This window comes from Amblyomma maculatum, chromosome 6, assembly GCF_055883805.1.
Source record: "Amblyomma maculatum isolate TAMU_Amacu chromosome 6, ASM5588380v1, whole genome shotgun sequence".
In the NCBI taxonomy this organism is placed as follows: Eukaryota; Metazoa; Arthropoda; class Arachnida; order Ixodida; family Ixodidae; genus Amblyomma; species Amblyomma maculatum.
The window spans coordinates 112,746,294-112,762,619 of record NC_139349.1 but is presented as its reverse complement, the minus strand read 5'-3'; the positions used below and the strand labels follow the sequence as shown (position 1 = coordinate 112,762,619).

Sequence of the window (16,326 nt, the reverse complement as noted above, 5' to 3'; positions counted from 1 at the left end):
CACCCGGGAAAACGCGCTTAAATGAAAAGAAAAAAAAAATACATCCACGCTGAACTGAAGAGAGGGAGAGAATGGAAATAGGCTGAGGAGAAGGTGGATGAGACGTTCTTTTGTTCTCCACAATCGAGGACAGCAGCTTTCAGCGATGGTACCGCCCCCGTCTCCGCAGAGGTGAGATACCGCGGCTGTCAGCAATGGAGAAATGAATGTCTCGGAAGAGACACGTATTTATGTGCCTGCAACCATCCATGGTGAGATGGAAATGCATGGTTGCCGAAGGTGAAGAATCGTTTTCTCCCTTTCCTTATTGCATTCGTCTCCTTTTAGTTTTGGAATAGGCGAATCGCTTAATGTGGGCAAGAATTCATCGCGGATCAGAGATTAAAACTCGCGTTCATAGCGGCACCTTGATATAGCCTTCGCAATAAATAACAAGAAAAGCGTCAGTAAGTGCACGGGTAATTAATAGAATCCCGGTGCTAGCTAAGGTCGATATTGGGAGAAGGTTAACCATTGCGACGTGTTTCTCTTTTTTTGTCAGCTTATGAGCTCTTTTTTACACGAATTATTGTTCTGCCTTAAAAAATACGTTATAAGAGCAGTTAGATTTCGTTTCCTCTTACTATGTACGGTTATGATCGATAACACCTGGTAATAAATATTATTGAACTATCGGATAATCGGGATCATTTTATTTATTCTGCGTAGTTTTTCCTTCTTTCATATTGTGCTATATCGCAATATCTATAATCGAATATTTATAATATTTATAATATTTATAATCGCTTACAAAGCTTCCTTTTTTACCTGAGTGCTTTCGTCCGTAACGGTGGCTGACTATTTTGTTCCACAGTGTCTGAATCAGCCATTCTCTAATTTCGTTGAGGACAACTCGTTTCACTAGTTTTCCTTTTACTTTTGCTGTCACCGGTCCTTTAAGGCTTCCATTGCTAACCGCCATCGATCCTGCCTTCATTCCAAACGCAGCACAGGCAGCAGTAGTCTATCGATCAAAGCTAATGCGATAAAAATTGCGAGCACGACTACTACTATTGAGATCCCTGAACACGTTTGGGCTCACGTTTCGGTTATGTTATTTTTTACAATTCAACTTGGTAAAAGTAGCGCAGCCGACGAGCTTGGCAACACTCGCGTATACCGCGCGTGTCTTGGTGTGCCGCGCAGTTCTCGAAAGGCCTCGCAATAACTTCTGTAAACAGTCTATATACCTTGTGTAAACAGTCTTTGGACGTTATGTTAAAAGAAAATGTTCTTAAAGGCTACAGGGTATGCAAATAGTCCTCTCCATTCTGTCTTGAAACGTCTTCCACGCACCGTATGCACTAGCTTGAGGACATTATCGCGCGTCGCAGAATACTGATGCGAATTGGTTTTATGACGGAATGCGTCTCTTCGGATGGTGTTTCTTCCATTGAAGATCTATCTTCTCTTCATCCTTAGTGAGAGCAATCAGGTTTTTGTTAAAAGTCCGCACACCACAGTCCGTTCTCAATTTTCTTGTTAAATATTTTGGGCCAGGTTTTGAGGCATACTGGTGCATCACTGCACAAAACCTGGGCACAACTTAATGCTCTGTCTCCACAAAGGTTTTGCCAAAATTTGTCATGCTGCTAAGCTGGTTGCAACATGTAATCGCCGTATCAGAAAATAAACGTTTTTCACTCACTCGCTCCATACTCAAAGTCGTGTTTGTTTCCGCGCCGCTCGCATTTGAAATCCCTGGACTTATGTCGCTAAGAAATATTTTAACCGTTCGGAAATCCATGAACGTAAAAGCTCTGAATTGGCATTATCAGCTTCGCTGCATAACTCAACAGTAGCCAGGCATACGGATCAACTTTTTACTCACTGTATGCTTGCTTGCTTATATTAGCAGAGATCACAGCTTTGCGTTCTTAAACGAGAGCGAACGAATCTACGGTAAACTTCTTTCTCACCTTCTCTGCTGTTCCGAGCAGGCCAAATATTATTACACGCATACCTTTACGTCACAATGCCAAGGCCACCATGGGCAGTGCCGTCGGAAGCAGAACAATCACAGCCCTCCCATAAGCAAAGCGGCATTGTACCTCCCTTCCCGTTCCCATTAAATCCGTGTCCTTCTCACCAGACGAGACGACGCGGACAACACCTCCTCCCACCTCTCTCTCTCTCAGCCCGTTTTCAGCCACTGGCGCGCGTAATACCGGAGGCGACGTGCACAAAGCCAGCAAGACCGGTGTGCGTTTAATTATGCATCGTCCGACGTTACCTCAGCCGGAGCAGGACGCCGCCGAGCGTCACGTCACTTAGAGTGACGGTGATGGCAAAATTATTAATTTTGTCACCGGAATGACGCCAAGGTCTTCCGCCTCCTGTCCCGCAGCTCTCTTTGCTTTCGCGGGCTGCTGCGCTTTGCAGGTTGAGCTCAATAATTTAATTCTGCCTTCTTGGGCGGTGAGGCAAGCCGGTGACACCGAGCGAGCCCGCAACACCGGGCTCGCGGGAGGAACGCTCTCTTGTTGCCTGGCCCGCATATTAATGCGCATTTTCTTTCGCTAACCGAATAGCAATCCCACGCTGCTCTTGCAACTCGAGCGTCTGTTGCTGCAAGCTTCAAGTCGCCTGGTTTTGCTTAGCTCTTCAGAAGGAAGACTAGAAGAAATGTCATGCCTTCCTTTCTTGGCTTCTCTCTTTTTTCGTACAAGGGCATTTTTTTTTTGTTTACCCGTTCACAGCTCGTCTTTTCACTGCATTCAACTAATGAAGAATCAGATAACGAATCAAAACATTTAATGTAATTCGGGTGCGTACTTTTTTTTTGTACACGATGCAGCGGCAAGGCCTACTTTTGTCTCTCCAGTTTAGCAAAGTTTTGGTTTGGCGGAAACAACGCTACTTTTAAACACGTATTTAGTGGCCAGACTAATGGTCTCACTTTGGCTCAGAATATCAAAAACCATTAGGTAGCGAAGTACTGGAAGTAGTAGGCGAATATATCTACTTAGGACAGGTAGTAACCGCAGATCCGGACCATGAAAAAGAAATAACAAGAAGAATAAGATTGGGATGGAGCGCATTTGGCAAGCACTCACAGATTATGACTAGCAGCTTACCGGTATCGCTAAAGAGGAAAGTATATAACAGTTGCATCTTACCTGTACTCACCTATGGGGCTGAAACGTGGAGGTTAACCAAGAGAGTTATGCTTAAGCTGAGGACAACCCAGAGGGCCATGGAACGAAAAATGGTAGGGGTAACATTAAGAGACAGGAAGCGTGCAGAGTGGGTCAGAGAAATAACAGGTTACCGACATTCTAGTGGAAATTAAGAAGAAGAATTGGGCATGGGCAGGACATGTAGTGCGAAGAGAGGATAACCGATGGTCGCTGAGGGTAACAAACTGGATTCCAAGGGAAGGAAAGCGTAGCAGGGGGCGGCAGAAAGTTAGGTGGGCGGATGAGATTAAGAAGTTCGCAGGGTTCAAGTGGATGCAGCTAGCACAGAACCGGGTTAAATGGAGAAATATGGGAGAGGCCTTCGCCCTGCAGTGGGTATAATCAGGCTGATGATGATGATGATGACGACGATGCTGATGATGATGATGATGATGATGATGATGATCAAAAACCAATTCCTAAATATCTGGACTATCGACTACCGCATCTGATTGGCGATATTGTCATTCTCTAACGCGCTATGGAATGCCGAAATGATGGGCTCGAGCTATCCATAAACATTTACTTGTTGCGAGGCGCTTTTATGGATCGGCTTCCGATTTTCCGTCACCTCCTTTTAGCTTCAAAAGTTCATAGTTTAAAACGCCCCAGGCGTCAATGAGGATGCCTTGGTGATGGCTCGTCTTCTTTGGGCAATTTTTAAATACGCCTTATCAGAGACTAATAGGGAGGACTCCCTTAGAGCGCCACTACATTGAGGCAGGAACAAAGCTACCTTAATGCTCCCTTACCTCGCTCCTTGACCTGAAAGCATGCTTCAGTGCAGAACCCCTTTCTCTGCGCTTGCGTAGCAGTATCTCCGACTGCTGCGATGACATCGAATTCACACAGGCAAGGAGGGCAGATTACATGTACTGCCAGCCCAACAATGTTATCCTGCCAAACCATATTGTGCATCGGGCATATGTGTACGCACCTCAAAGAAGAGTGTTGTTTAATTACGTGCGTCTTTTGTTTTTCATTTATATAAATACATTTCAGTTATCAAGGCTATGCATGATCTCTACATTACACGCGTACATGCGGCTCCTCGTCGCTCTGAGTGTCTCCTAGCTGCTAAGGTTGGTTGGAATCAATACCAGCAAATTGTAAAGAAGGATACAGGTGCACGTTTTATCAACTTGTGCAAGAGTGACTAAGCTTATCGTGTAAGTGTCTGGTAGAGCAGCTACACTGTCTGGGTCGAGGGGCTAACTAAGCTGAGCCGTTTCAGTGCCGCCCTAGCAAAGCATTCACTGCTAAAGCTGCGCTATCCAGGAGGGTACTCGCATTCTTGTCGAGAAGCTTACGATAACTGCGACTGAAAGCTGCATTTCAAATAAGTCAGTGAACTGAACGTCCAGAGATTATTCACTACACATTTAACGGCCTAAAGCCTAACTCAGTCTTGCTAACTACTGTAGACAGAAGACGGTGAAAGAGTGTGCAGATTTGTAGAACTTAAACTTTTTTTTTTTCGTTACAAGTTAAGAAATGGAGCTCCTATCCCGAAGGACATCGCGCACATACGTGCGCGGGTCTTAATTTATACTTCTCGTCGTTTTCAAGTTTTACGGGTTGGTCGTAAGCACTCCTTGAAGTTCATCATTCTTTAAAAATTTGTTCTGCGTTCTTCGCCGTAGACACTTGGCCAGATTTATAAAATCAGCAAGGACCACATTTTTATCGCGAAGAAATTATGACGCAAAGTTATCTCTTTCACTTCTTCAGCAGATTGAGTTTACGGCAAAAAAAGAAATCATCTTCCGCACCAGAGCCTTCTTCGCTTAGCTTCTGTTCAAATCTTGCGAGGCTCCACCTTACATATACCTCCGAGTTTCAGTTTCTATTTTAGCGATGTGCGCTTAGAAATAACTCTACCGGGCCCGTGGCGCGTACTCAACACGTCGTTTCCGTGCTTACTTATTCATTCGGCACCGGTCATTATGACAGACATTCCGGCGCGAGCTCTGTAATGCTCGTTTTCATTGCACCGGCGCGCTATTTGTGGCCTCAACACGGGCCTCCTCGCCCATTTCAACACCGCCTCAGCGCAAGCAAGACCTGGGTCTGCGCGAATGTGCTAACGAGGCTGTGAAAGCGATGCCGCTGGAAAGGCGGCAAAGAGAAACGAAAAACGGGAGGACGGAAACCCAGGAACACCCCCCTCTCGGTTTCGGTAGAGGCGTCTTGCTCGTGAAAATGTTGGTCATTAATTATTCCCCGCCGTACTGGGACCGTCGTTTCTAGCTGACGGCTCTGTCTGTCCGTCTGTCTCTGGGTACGCGTAGGTGTTTTTGGTTTCCATCCGTAAAGGGAGGTGTGACCACGCAAAGTTTTTGCGACCATTAGGTTTGCGGGTGGAGTAGAGAGCCAGCCGTGAATAGTATAACCGCGCCTGGCTCCGCTGAATGCTTATGCAGGTCGTTTCGTTTTGCACATACGCCGTCGGCGCCCCGGCAAGTGTACATAAGACGTGAAGCTGTGAGTAATCTTAGCCTCACTTCCAACGCCATGCAGTGGGTGCGGATAGGCATGCGTACTTGTTTGTTAATCGCTGTGACAGTGATAAAACGCTAGTCCGGGCCTAAATGATATATATAACAATTATTTTCTCCTCAATCCCATTTCATACCCTCACTCCTAGTGCATAAGGCAAGTCCCATTGGTAGTGGAGGGATGGCATTGCTTTATTAGAATGGGGGAAAGCAAAATGCATGAAGTGGAATGAAGTCGTAAATTACTGTGACGATAAATTTTTCGCGTCGTCTATTAGATGCAATTTTTGTAGCCACTACGCAGGAACACCTGCGCAGAGTTCAATGCAATACATGAAACTCACATTTAAACAATGCGCAGGATTACTGGGAACACTAACTTTTCCTTTACGGAGCCTGGCGATCGTATAGTAAGGCATTAAGCTACGCGAGCACGCGCCGACCCATTTCCTGAAATCATGTCGCGCGCTGACTTCAAACGATAGAAGGACAAAGAGCAGCCCTTTTTTCGTGTGTTTCCTCCTACATTCCCAGGGCACATTGCGATGCGCTCTCGTCGCGTCGCCGCGTAGCGGCTATTGTTATTATTTTTTTTTTTTTGCCCTTCTTCGTCGAAGCGCCATTCTTCTCCAATCTTTGCTCGCTTCGGGTGTGTCCAGCTGGCGGAAAGCTTGTTTCCATATAGAGAGGCTTCGTCGTCCCTGCCACCAAATATGTCGCCGGCTTGCCCTCGAACAAGGTACTGAACATAAAAAAAAAATAAAAGGCAAGAAACTCGTAAAATGGCTTAGGGACACCCAGAGCAACCAAGCTTGGGCACGGGAGTTTCGACCGCGCGTCATCGTTTCCTGATTTATGATGGAGAAAGGAGAAGAACAGGTGAGGAGGTTTGGGGAAGGATGAGAGTCGGGAAAAGTCAGGGAGGAGAGGTGACTTCTTTTTTTTTATTATCTGTTGGGGAGCGACATCGTGGCATATGGGGCCCGCCCGCCTGGCACCCTTCAGTAAAGTTTCTTTTTCTCCGAGATTACGCGTCACGAACTTCGGTTCGGTTGTTTCCGCACACTGGCTCTCCCATCTCCCGACCGAAGCATGCTGGGCGGCCTCTTTCGCACGAGTCCCTTCATTGTTTCCCGCGTCCATGGCACCGAGGAAGAGAAGAGAGAATGTGCTCTGAGCGCTCGCTTCAATGGTCGCGCACTCTGCCAGCGGGGCTGTGCCGAGGAGGATGGGCGTGCGACGCGTGACTTTTGAAACGTCGCACTGCGCGTCTTTTCTTGCTTGTATGTTTAAAGAGCGTCATCTAAGGGGCTGTCTTGTTGCGTCCAAACAGGGTTGGTTGTTCTATGCCACACAACAAAAGCGTGCACTTAACGCAGATGAAAATGCTGGACTCAGTTCCCTTTTTTCTTAATGTGGTGCTCTGGCGAACGTTGCTCCGCGAATATCTCGACTGGAAATTTTGAACCGCTCGCCGGGTAGTAAAATATTTGTTGGTTTTTGATAGCTTCATTTTTGGTTAATTAGCATGTAAAAGTAAATATATAATAGCAACCACATAAAGAAAGCATGCGAAACGCTCAATAATATTTAGGAAATAAGGTGGCTGTGACCTGCCGGGATGGTGTTAACTGACGACAAATATGCATCTTCAAGCGGGGGATGTAATTGGAATAATGGTGATTATGAACCTACAATATATGTAGCCATGCATTCACGCATTCAGGGTTGTTATGATTAACCACACGGCCGGCATGTTGAATGGAAATGATGTTTTGTAGTCAAAGGCCATTCTTGTGTCACGTTAGGAAGCGAAACAATGAGTCCTTATCTGTGGAACGTGATAAAAAAATGTAAACTTTCTACGTTTATTACGCGTACCTCTTACGCATTGTACGTAGTTACAAAAGTATTACAACGTTTTTTTCCATAATTTCTATCTCGTTTCAGATTTCACCTTCCGTGGGGACAGCAGGCGCCCTTCATTTCGTGCGGTGAGTGTTTGCCTCTTGTTAAAGCCTACTCTGTAACGTTTTGCAGTGGAGTTTTTTTTCTTTGATAGCTTACGGTGTATGCCTTTATTTTTGAAAGCAAAGAAAAAAAAAACGTTCCCGCGGTTTTTTGTGAACACTGCGAAATGTTACGTTGAAGCGCTAACTAGGCATATATAGAGAAAACACAAATACACTACTTTGAAAAAGATGTAGTGCCAAAACGGGCGACCCTCAGAAAGAGACAAACAGGACAGGCGCATCCTGTCCTGCGCCTGTTCTGTTTGTCTCTTTCGGAGTGTCGCCCGTTTTGGTCCTACATCTTTTTCGAAGGAACATGCGTTAACTAGCCTCCTAGCAAGTATTATTAAGACAAACGTACTAAATGAAACACTCCAGAACGCATACAACATGTCCATGGGGTGCATACCTAGTGTGCCTTCCCTGCGAACATAACAATGCTTGTGCGCTGTGCGCTGCCAGTGTCCGTGGACTGTTAGACGTTAGCGCATCTTAAAAATCCCCAGTTGGTCGAAACTATTGCGGAGTCTTCCACTATGGCATCTCTATCTTTTATTCCTTTATTCCCATTCCCTCCCTTCCTTCGAGGTGCGGTTTAGGGAGGAGGAGATGATCTGAAAGTGTTACTGTGCCTTCTATTTCTTCAAAAACTAACTTTCATTAAAACACCTAAGGCGTTAGTATACCAACACGCTATTCCGTTGACTTCCTTGGTACCAGCTTTTCAGGGTAAACGCATTCAAACTGTTTTCGCAGGGATAATAATGCTTCACAGGCTTATCAAAGGTATTACGCTTTTTGAGTGCTGCGGTAGTCGAGACCTGCACGACTGTTCCATCGTGACTACAATGGAAGCTTTGTAGCTGGTGCACCACTGTTATGTGTTTTCGCCTATTCTCATTGGTAACACAGATCGCGAACCCGAAGCAGCTAAATGTAAAGACCCTGATGCCCTATCAGCATAGTGTCTCGGCAACAGTGTCTCTCGAAGCACACTATCAGCGAAGCTGCTCTAGTCGCTACTACTTCTTCTTGCGATGCTGTTATTGTTGTAAATATAGAGAAGTCACGAGAGAAGCACTGGGGACGGAGGGCGAGCTCTGTTTTTGGCAAGCGCACCGGGAGTGACAAAGCCTTTAATGGGAACTTCTCGAAGAGCTGCCTCTGGCGTGCCTTCGGGCGTGCTGTGGTATAGCGGCCTCTGACTGTGTGCAGTCCTGGCTTCTCTTTTAGTTCTCTCCTTCGTCGTCTTTGTTTTGCGGCAGACTCCTGGTGCGTGGCAAAACGAGCTGAAGAAATAACAGGCTGGCAAGATTTTTTTTTTTTCCAACTCCTTGCTTGCCCCCACTGGAGAAGTTGGATTTCCGTTACTCCGGCGAAAGATAAAGAGTTAAAAAGGAGAAAAAACAAAAACAAAAGTAACCTTAACCACCTTGTTGGACAGCAAGAGAACAGAAGTCCGAGATGCGCAAAAAAAAAAAAGAAAAAAAAAAGAAAAGAAAAGGAAACGAAGAAGAAAAACGGAACCGGAACTGAGGGCAGCGTCGGGCGGAAGAAGGCTACTCGCTTCCTTCAGCACCGCCGAGTGGAGGAAATAACGGGAAGTGTATACGAAAGCCGGCTCTGGCGAAAGACTTCTTCGAGACGTCCAAGTGGCGCGCTATACTATGTCTCCTATAGCAAGGCGCTGCCTGTGTAGGGAGCCATGAAGAGGTTTATCGAGTCGCTCTTTGTCGTCGCCACCGCCGCCGACACGCCTTCAATAGCAAGAGAAAAAAGCGTTGGCGCGCTTTAGTTCTCTAAAACTACGCACGTTTTGTTTTGCTCGCAAGCAAACAACTGAACAACAGTTCCTCTGTGATTAAATCTTTTGACTCGCTGATGACGAAACTTTTAATTATCCGCTGTTGTAACCTATCCTGCGGCTGTATAGACCTCCTTGAAAAACACTGCCTCCAGTTTGCGGCTCGGGCGCCTAACGCCCGACGCATGATATTCCGATCACGCCGCTTTCACTGTGAAGCGAGACGCTCTTGACGCGAATATCTCTCTCTATAAGTGTCAGGTATATGTTCGCTTCGCGTCAATGCTCTCTTTGCTTACTTCTAAACCCATTTGAGCAGCAAACAGCTTTCGTGGTCGACTTTGCGTTAGTAAATGGGGAAAGCGTCAGAGGAATTCAGACGCGAGAGGTTTCTCCTGAATAAGTTTTTGCCCTAATTTCTATTTTGTTTTTCGAAAGTAAGAAAGAAGAGACCGCTGAATACAGCGAGCATCGCGGCTGCGTTTTTCGGGAATCATAATAGCGAACGCGGGCGCGCACGTTCTCTTTCTTCGTATCTTGAAGACCGTTTGTCGTTACGATTTGCGGAAGTCACCTAAAGGGCTTTATCCTTTTTTTCTCTCGCTTAAAAAGCTCGGCCCCGGGTAAACAGGCTGTCGCTCGCTGCACTGGCGCGTCTTCGGGCACGCGTGCGTGAATGGCAGCAAATCCTTCTTGGGAAAACGGCGGCGCGTCTTGCAGGAAAAACATTTCCGGCAGCGCGCGCACCACCGTCCCATAGTCATCGTCGCGCTACGGCTGCCACTAGTTCGAAGGCGCGCGAGGAACGAACCAGCCTGCATTGCCGTCAAGCGTTTTACGCGTTTATACTTTTTTTTAGGATGAATCTGTATGCGTGTGTGTCTGTGTGTGTGTGTGGGTGTGCGCTAGTCAGAGCAGCGCTTGGCATTTTGACGGCTTTGTCTCTTACAGTCCGTCTATATATATGCGCTTCTAAGTCGTGTCGTCCTCTCGCCGCGCTAGGTAGAGAAGTGTTGTTTGTTCGGGAATTTGCCATATCGCGCTCGAATAGACACGTCGCGTGTCTCGTCCTCGAAGAGGACGGCCGGCTTACCCCCCCCCCCCCCCCCCCCCTTCTCTCTCTCTCTTTCTTCGGGGTTCCAACTTTGCGCAAGACACAGCGCTTCTCTCGCTGCAGATATAACGTTGGAATTCGTTTTCTTAGAATAACACCTCATTTCCCTCAGTGAAAGGTACGCCGCAGCGAGCGCGTGCAGGCGTTGTTTGTGCAGCCGTTGTTCGTGCAGAAATCGGCTCTTTTTTGTAAGTCTGTTTCAGTTTTCACATTGCACGGCTCAAATAGCTGCTTAGTGCGTCAGCTAGGTGTCCACTTAACCAGGGCCTGTTTTCTTACCCGGTATTTTTTTGCTTGGCCGTGCCGTTAAGCTCTGGTGATCAAAGTAAACAACGGAGATCCGCGAACCTGTGACCAGAGGTGATAGTTTTCAATTAACTAATGTTTGCCTATCCGCCTTGTTTCCCAGACATAGTTCTGTTACCGGAGAATCTATCAAATTTTCTTTCTAAAGCTATGACGTCAGAACGTGTAGCTTCCCGTAACGAAAAGGCGAAAATACAAATAATAAGAAAACAATTGTTGTAAAATGCGTTCGCCAAGGTGTTTGTACTGTACCTATATCGGCATGTCACGTTCAGTCGTACAGTACAGCCCCTTAGCTTTCGTTGCCTTGAGAACCGTTATTGGCCAACAACGACAGGAAGGCAGTACCGAACCGAAATATCTTATTAGGGTACCTATAAGAATAAATTATTGGACCGATAAAGAAAAAAAGGAGAAAGGCAAGGGGGCTAGTGCAAGGTGGGTCAGGATAGTGAATACGAAATGGGAGCACATTCTCACTAGTTTAATGTTTTTGATGAAGAAGATCTCTATGGAACGAGTATATTATATTATATTATATTATATTATATTATATTATATTATATTATATTATATTATATTATATTATATTATATTATATTATATTATATTATATTATATTATATTATATTATATTATATTATATTATATTATATTATATTATATTATATTATATTATATTATATTATATTATATTATATTATATTATATTATATTATATTATACTATATTATATAACCGTGCGTCATAAGCAAATAGCTGCACAAGCTTCAAAGTTTGATGTATTCAAAAATTCGGCGGCACAAGTTGAATACACGGAGTGCGTGATTAAAGAAGTTTTTATTTTTTTTTTTCGTAGGCGTATACTTAATCATTATGGCGTGCTACCTTCAGCGCTGCACTCCAAATGCAGCCAATGTGACTAGCAGGAACGTCGAGTGTTTCTTAAATTTGATCGCAAAATAGCGATCTCTTCCTTACTTACCGTCACAGCACATAAGCGAACAAACGAGAAAAGACCGGCTTCATTGTGTGCTCAATCGAACACGCGTATCTCGGCGCGCTTCGCGGAGCATTAGGCGTCCTGCGACGTCAATGCGTGTTCCCAATATGTCCAACGCAGCTGAGCTCATTTCAGAGAGGCCCGTACCTTCTGTGTCCCCTCGATCGTGGTTCCTACTGAGTACGTAATATGTGGGCTGAGATTAATCTCGTAATTAGGACCGGCAACTCTCTCTCTGTCGACCGGCGAAAAAAAAAAAAAAAGAAAAGATGAAGGGGGGAAAAAAGGCAAATCGTTCTACTCCGTGTAATTCACCCTGAAACAAGATTGTTTCCTCGCTCTGCCGGGGTTTCTCTAATTAGAAAAAAAAAATGAAAAAGTTGATTCTCCTACAAATTGAGTATTGAGCGAGAAGAAATGAGCCCCTTTTGATTTTTTTTCTTTTAGATCTCCGTCGATCTCCATGATGGGTGTTCTTTTCATTCTCAATTTGTGTCGTCATCGGGTGAGCAAATTCTACTCTGGAATTTGCTTATTCTCATGTCTCTTGCGCAGTTTTAATTCTTGTCTTATATTTTCTCCTAATTTCCCTCTTTTATTGGAACGTTGTAACCGAGCTCTGCTCTTTCCTTATGAAAGTGTTGTCGCATTCCTTCTGGAAACAGGGATCCCACATTTCACTTATTTTGAGCTTATATAGGCGGGAAATATCCGCGAGCAACTTTCCTATAAAGTGAATGTAATAGGTTTCATGTATACGGATGCAGTGCATGGATTAAGAAACGTGATGGAAAAAATCGTTTGCTCTAACACGGCACGATGCTGCGTAAAGCGTCGCTCTGTATTACGTTTTTTTAATTGTCATCTTTCAAGTACGTATCACTACTGCAAGATAGCAGAGCTTCCAATTATGCTTGTACTGATGCGGTAAATAATAAGCTGAAGTTAACGCTACTAAATATCCTGATTGCATGATAATTGGTTTTCCTGCATTTTTATAATACGCTTTACATAGATAGCGAGCCTCCATTTTCAATACCGAGTAGTTTTTCTCCTTATACGGCACATAACCAGAGAAATAAGTCAAAATACTCAATCTGAAAGAGCAGTCAATTATTTCTCTATAGTGGATTGTATATGTTTTTATTGAGTTTTTGTTGTTGTTAATTTAATGCTTAAAATCCTGTGTTCCAGGAACGCACACTTCGCGTGTTTTGTATGAGCTTTCTTAAATTACTGTCATTTTATAACCAGAGGAGTGGTTCCGTTTTTAAAAGCTCTCATTAGAAAAATTCCCTTACTCACTGCCGTACAGTCACACGAAATGTGACCAGCTTAACTTTGAACTACCCAGCGTAATGACTTCTGCTGATTTTGACTGATAAGCGCGAACAAAATGCATGAATATAGCCGGTCTCTCCAGTCTCCTGTAATCGGCTGTCTCTTCCATTGTAATGCAAGGATCTGTCATACTAAGAAAGATTTATTGGTCTTACTCGGCCGACGCGAAACCGAACGCCTTCGTACTGATCGACTGATTTTTGCTGTGCATCGTTCAAATAATAAATTAAATATTGAATGGCCTGTCCCAGTTGTTTTGCGCTCACTTCATTCGCAGGACCTTAGCAAGATAGCGCACGCTCAGATTAACCGAACGCGACGAACGAGGTTAGGTTACAGTAGGCTAGGGATAAAGGAAACGTGCGGTGATTGCTTCACTCTGGTTGGACGCCTGAACCGCGCCGTGAATAAAAGCGGGAAATGGAATGCTAGAGATAGGGGGGAAGGAATGGAGGAGCTAGCAGGCGTGGTCTTTCTGCGCATTCGCCTACTACAAACGGTCATAGCAAATGGAGGAGGAACCCAATCAAAATCTCCTCCTTGAAATCCCCGCCCCCGTATACGCACGTGCGTTTCTCTTTCTTATCTCTTCAGCACCTTGCTCCTACGCTATGGCGATTTCTGTTACAATCGTCAGTGTCAGCCCGTAAACATTGCAAACCTCGCTAGCGCATGTCAAGAAGAAGGAAAAGATTCGTAGAAACGACTTGTATTTTTGACTGAAACTTTGGTGCTTACATGAGTTAGGTATCACCCTAAAATATCACGAGGCGCCACATTATTCTCCCCATCACACTGTAAAAGTTCTTAACTATATATTACAGGCGTAGCTATTTACTTTTTCTCGTCCACCCTCGCTCATTTCGATCTCGAGGATGGATCATAGAAAAAAAAAATTGAAGAATGGGGCGTTCTATGTCTCGCAATGAGCGTCTTTACGAGACTTGCAAGTATTGCGGCAACACTTCAGCTTCTTTTCTTCCACGTTCAGTTGCAATTTTGCAGAAAGCTAAAACAAAAATAATCTGTCGGCGCTGAAAGAGTTTCACTTATTTCATATTTCTTCCCGAATAAGTCGGAAACATTTGATTTCATACCATGCTGACCTAATCTGTATCGTGTTCTGGTCATTAGCGTCACCAATACTGCATGCGGCATTGTTTTCGGAAGTTATGATATAAACAGAATTGGTAGGGAAAAATGGCAACGCTAAAAGGCTGCGCACTGCAAATTTCAGAGGCAGGTAAAAGATATAAAATAAAAATGCTACGTCTTGAACCCTGTGCCTGGAATCTTCAATTCTTTTTTTCTTTCTAAATGGCCGCATTCTTTCTTCTGGCCAACTGCGCACGCTGTCAGATTGGCTTTCTTTATTGAATTTGAATTCTAAAAAACATATAGCAGCGAGAGGGAACCACACATACATAAGCAAAGACGTCCACTTTTCCCTCCATAGACAAAAGATGTGCCCCTGTTGAATTCGTAAAGACATAATGCGTCGCTTTGTTTGTTTCACACAGCAGAAAGAACCGCCAGAAATAAACATTACGCTTCGTAATATCCAATCATCGTTTTATTTTTATTCCGGATGGAAAAGGGTGCCGAAATCTATTTTGCTCAGTGCACCCACAAGTGTGAAATCACTGAAGGGGAAAAGAAAACAGAACGGTTATTTTATTCTGCGTCAAAACACCGTAACAGCGTCTCGAGGTTTGCAGATTGCTCCGATGTTTCGGCGGCTCGTACAATAGATATTTTTGTTTTCCATTTCTGCACGCGTTTCTTAAATCGTTATCAAATATTACAATCAGACCAGAAGACACAAAACATTAATGCGCTCGTGGGATAGATTGCCTCTTTCATTCAAATTACACAAAATTATTGGAGCATTGAAATCACTGTGAATAACGAGTAACGCGGGGTACTCTAAATTGTGACAAAATATTCGTAGCCATGGCAAAGCGACTGTGTGTTTTTTGCGTACTGCCTTAAGAGTCCCATATCCTTCGCTCCAGTGATTCGTTCTGTAAAGCTGGCTTTTTTGCACAAATACTGTATATGAGGTGAAGTAACCTTTCAGCTCTTCCATTTTTTTTGGTGCTTGCCTATTTGTTCACGTGAGTGAGCGATGGATGCGTTGAAGTTATGTTTTTAGTAAGAAAATTTTTGTTTCAGTGTTTTTGCTGCTGCACCTCGAGCGATAGAAGGGCTAAACGTGTTACATATTTTTTCTTAAAGCATCAGTGTGCGTACAAACGCGCGCGCGCGAGTGTGTGTGTGTGTGTGTGTGTGTGTGTGTGTGTGTGTGTGTGTGTGTGTGTGTGTGTGTGTGTGTGTGTGTGTGTGTGTGTGTGTGTGTGTGTGTGCGTGTGCGTGCGTGCGTGCGTGCGTGCGTGCGTGCGCCAAAAGGGCGTGAATAGGGTATACTTAGGGCTAAGTTATTAAATTGTTACGTGGTGGCATGACAAGCGATGGAACACGGCGACACAACAGGAACAGAACGACGTGATGACATAACGATGAAATATGCTTTAATGGCCAGCGGGCCTAGCGCGAGCGCTCCGCCCAGCGCCACTGCCTGCTTCGTCATCTTCGTAGCAGTATTTTTGGGTAAAGCGCTGCAAAAGCTTGTGGATTACGGTCTGGACTTTTCACTTACGTCATAATTATTCACTCGAGTGCTTGTAGGGAATACATGAGATGCCACAGTTGCGCTGCAGCGACATTTCGATACAGGCTATGACCCTCCGTGGGGCCACACATTCAAAACCACTGATGTTCTTTTTCATCGTTGGTTGGTACTTGTTCGCATTCTATCATCTTTTTATTTTTTTTTATTCGGCAGTCTTTTTTTCTAATTAAAGACATACTTCTGTAGTCAGTAAGACGTTTTGGGGATACTAAATCACAAGTCGACATTGATCATCGATTTCTGATTTGTTCTTTGTTAAATTTTATCTTTTGGTTGATCTTAAGAATTCAGCGTCACACATACAGGCAGTATAAGATGCATACACAAAAGAAACGGAA

General features: G+C 44.5%; 1 protein-coding gene across 2 annotated transcripts in view; it reads left to right on the top strand.

Annotated features, from left to right (window-relative positions):
• LOC146186613 (irregular chiasm C-roughest protein-like) overlaps positions 1-16,326 on the top strand; it is a 354,131-nt gene that overhangs the window by 100,089 nt on the left and 237,716 nt on the right. For both annotated transcript variants that reach the window (XM_084607354.1, XM_084607353.1), the window contains exon 3: positions 7,667-7,710. The gene's annotated coding sequence lies outside the window, so the exon portion shown is untranslated. The remainder of the gene's footprint in view (positions 1-7,666; positions 7,711-16,326) is intronic.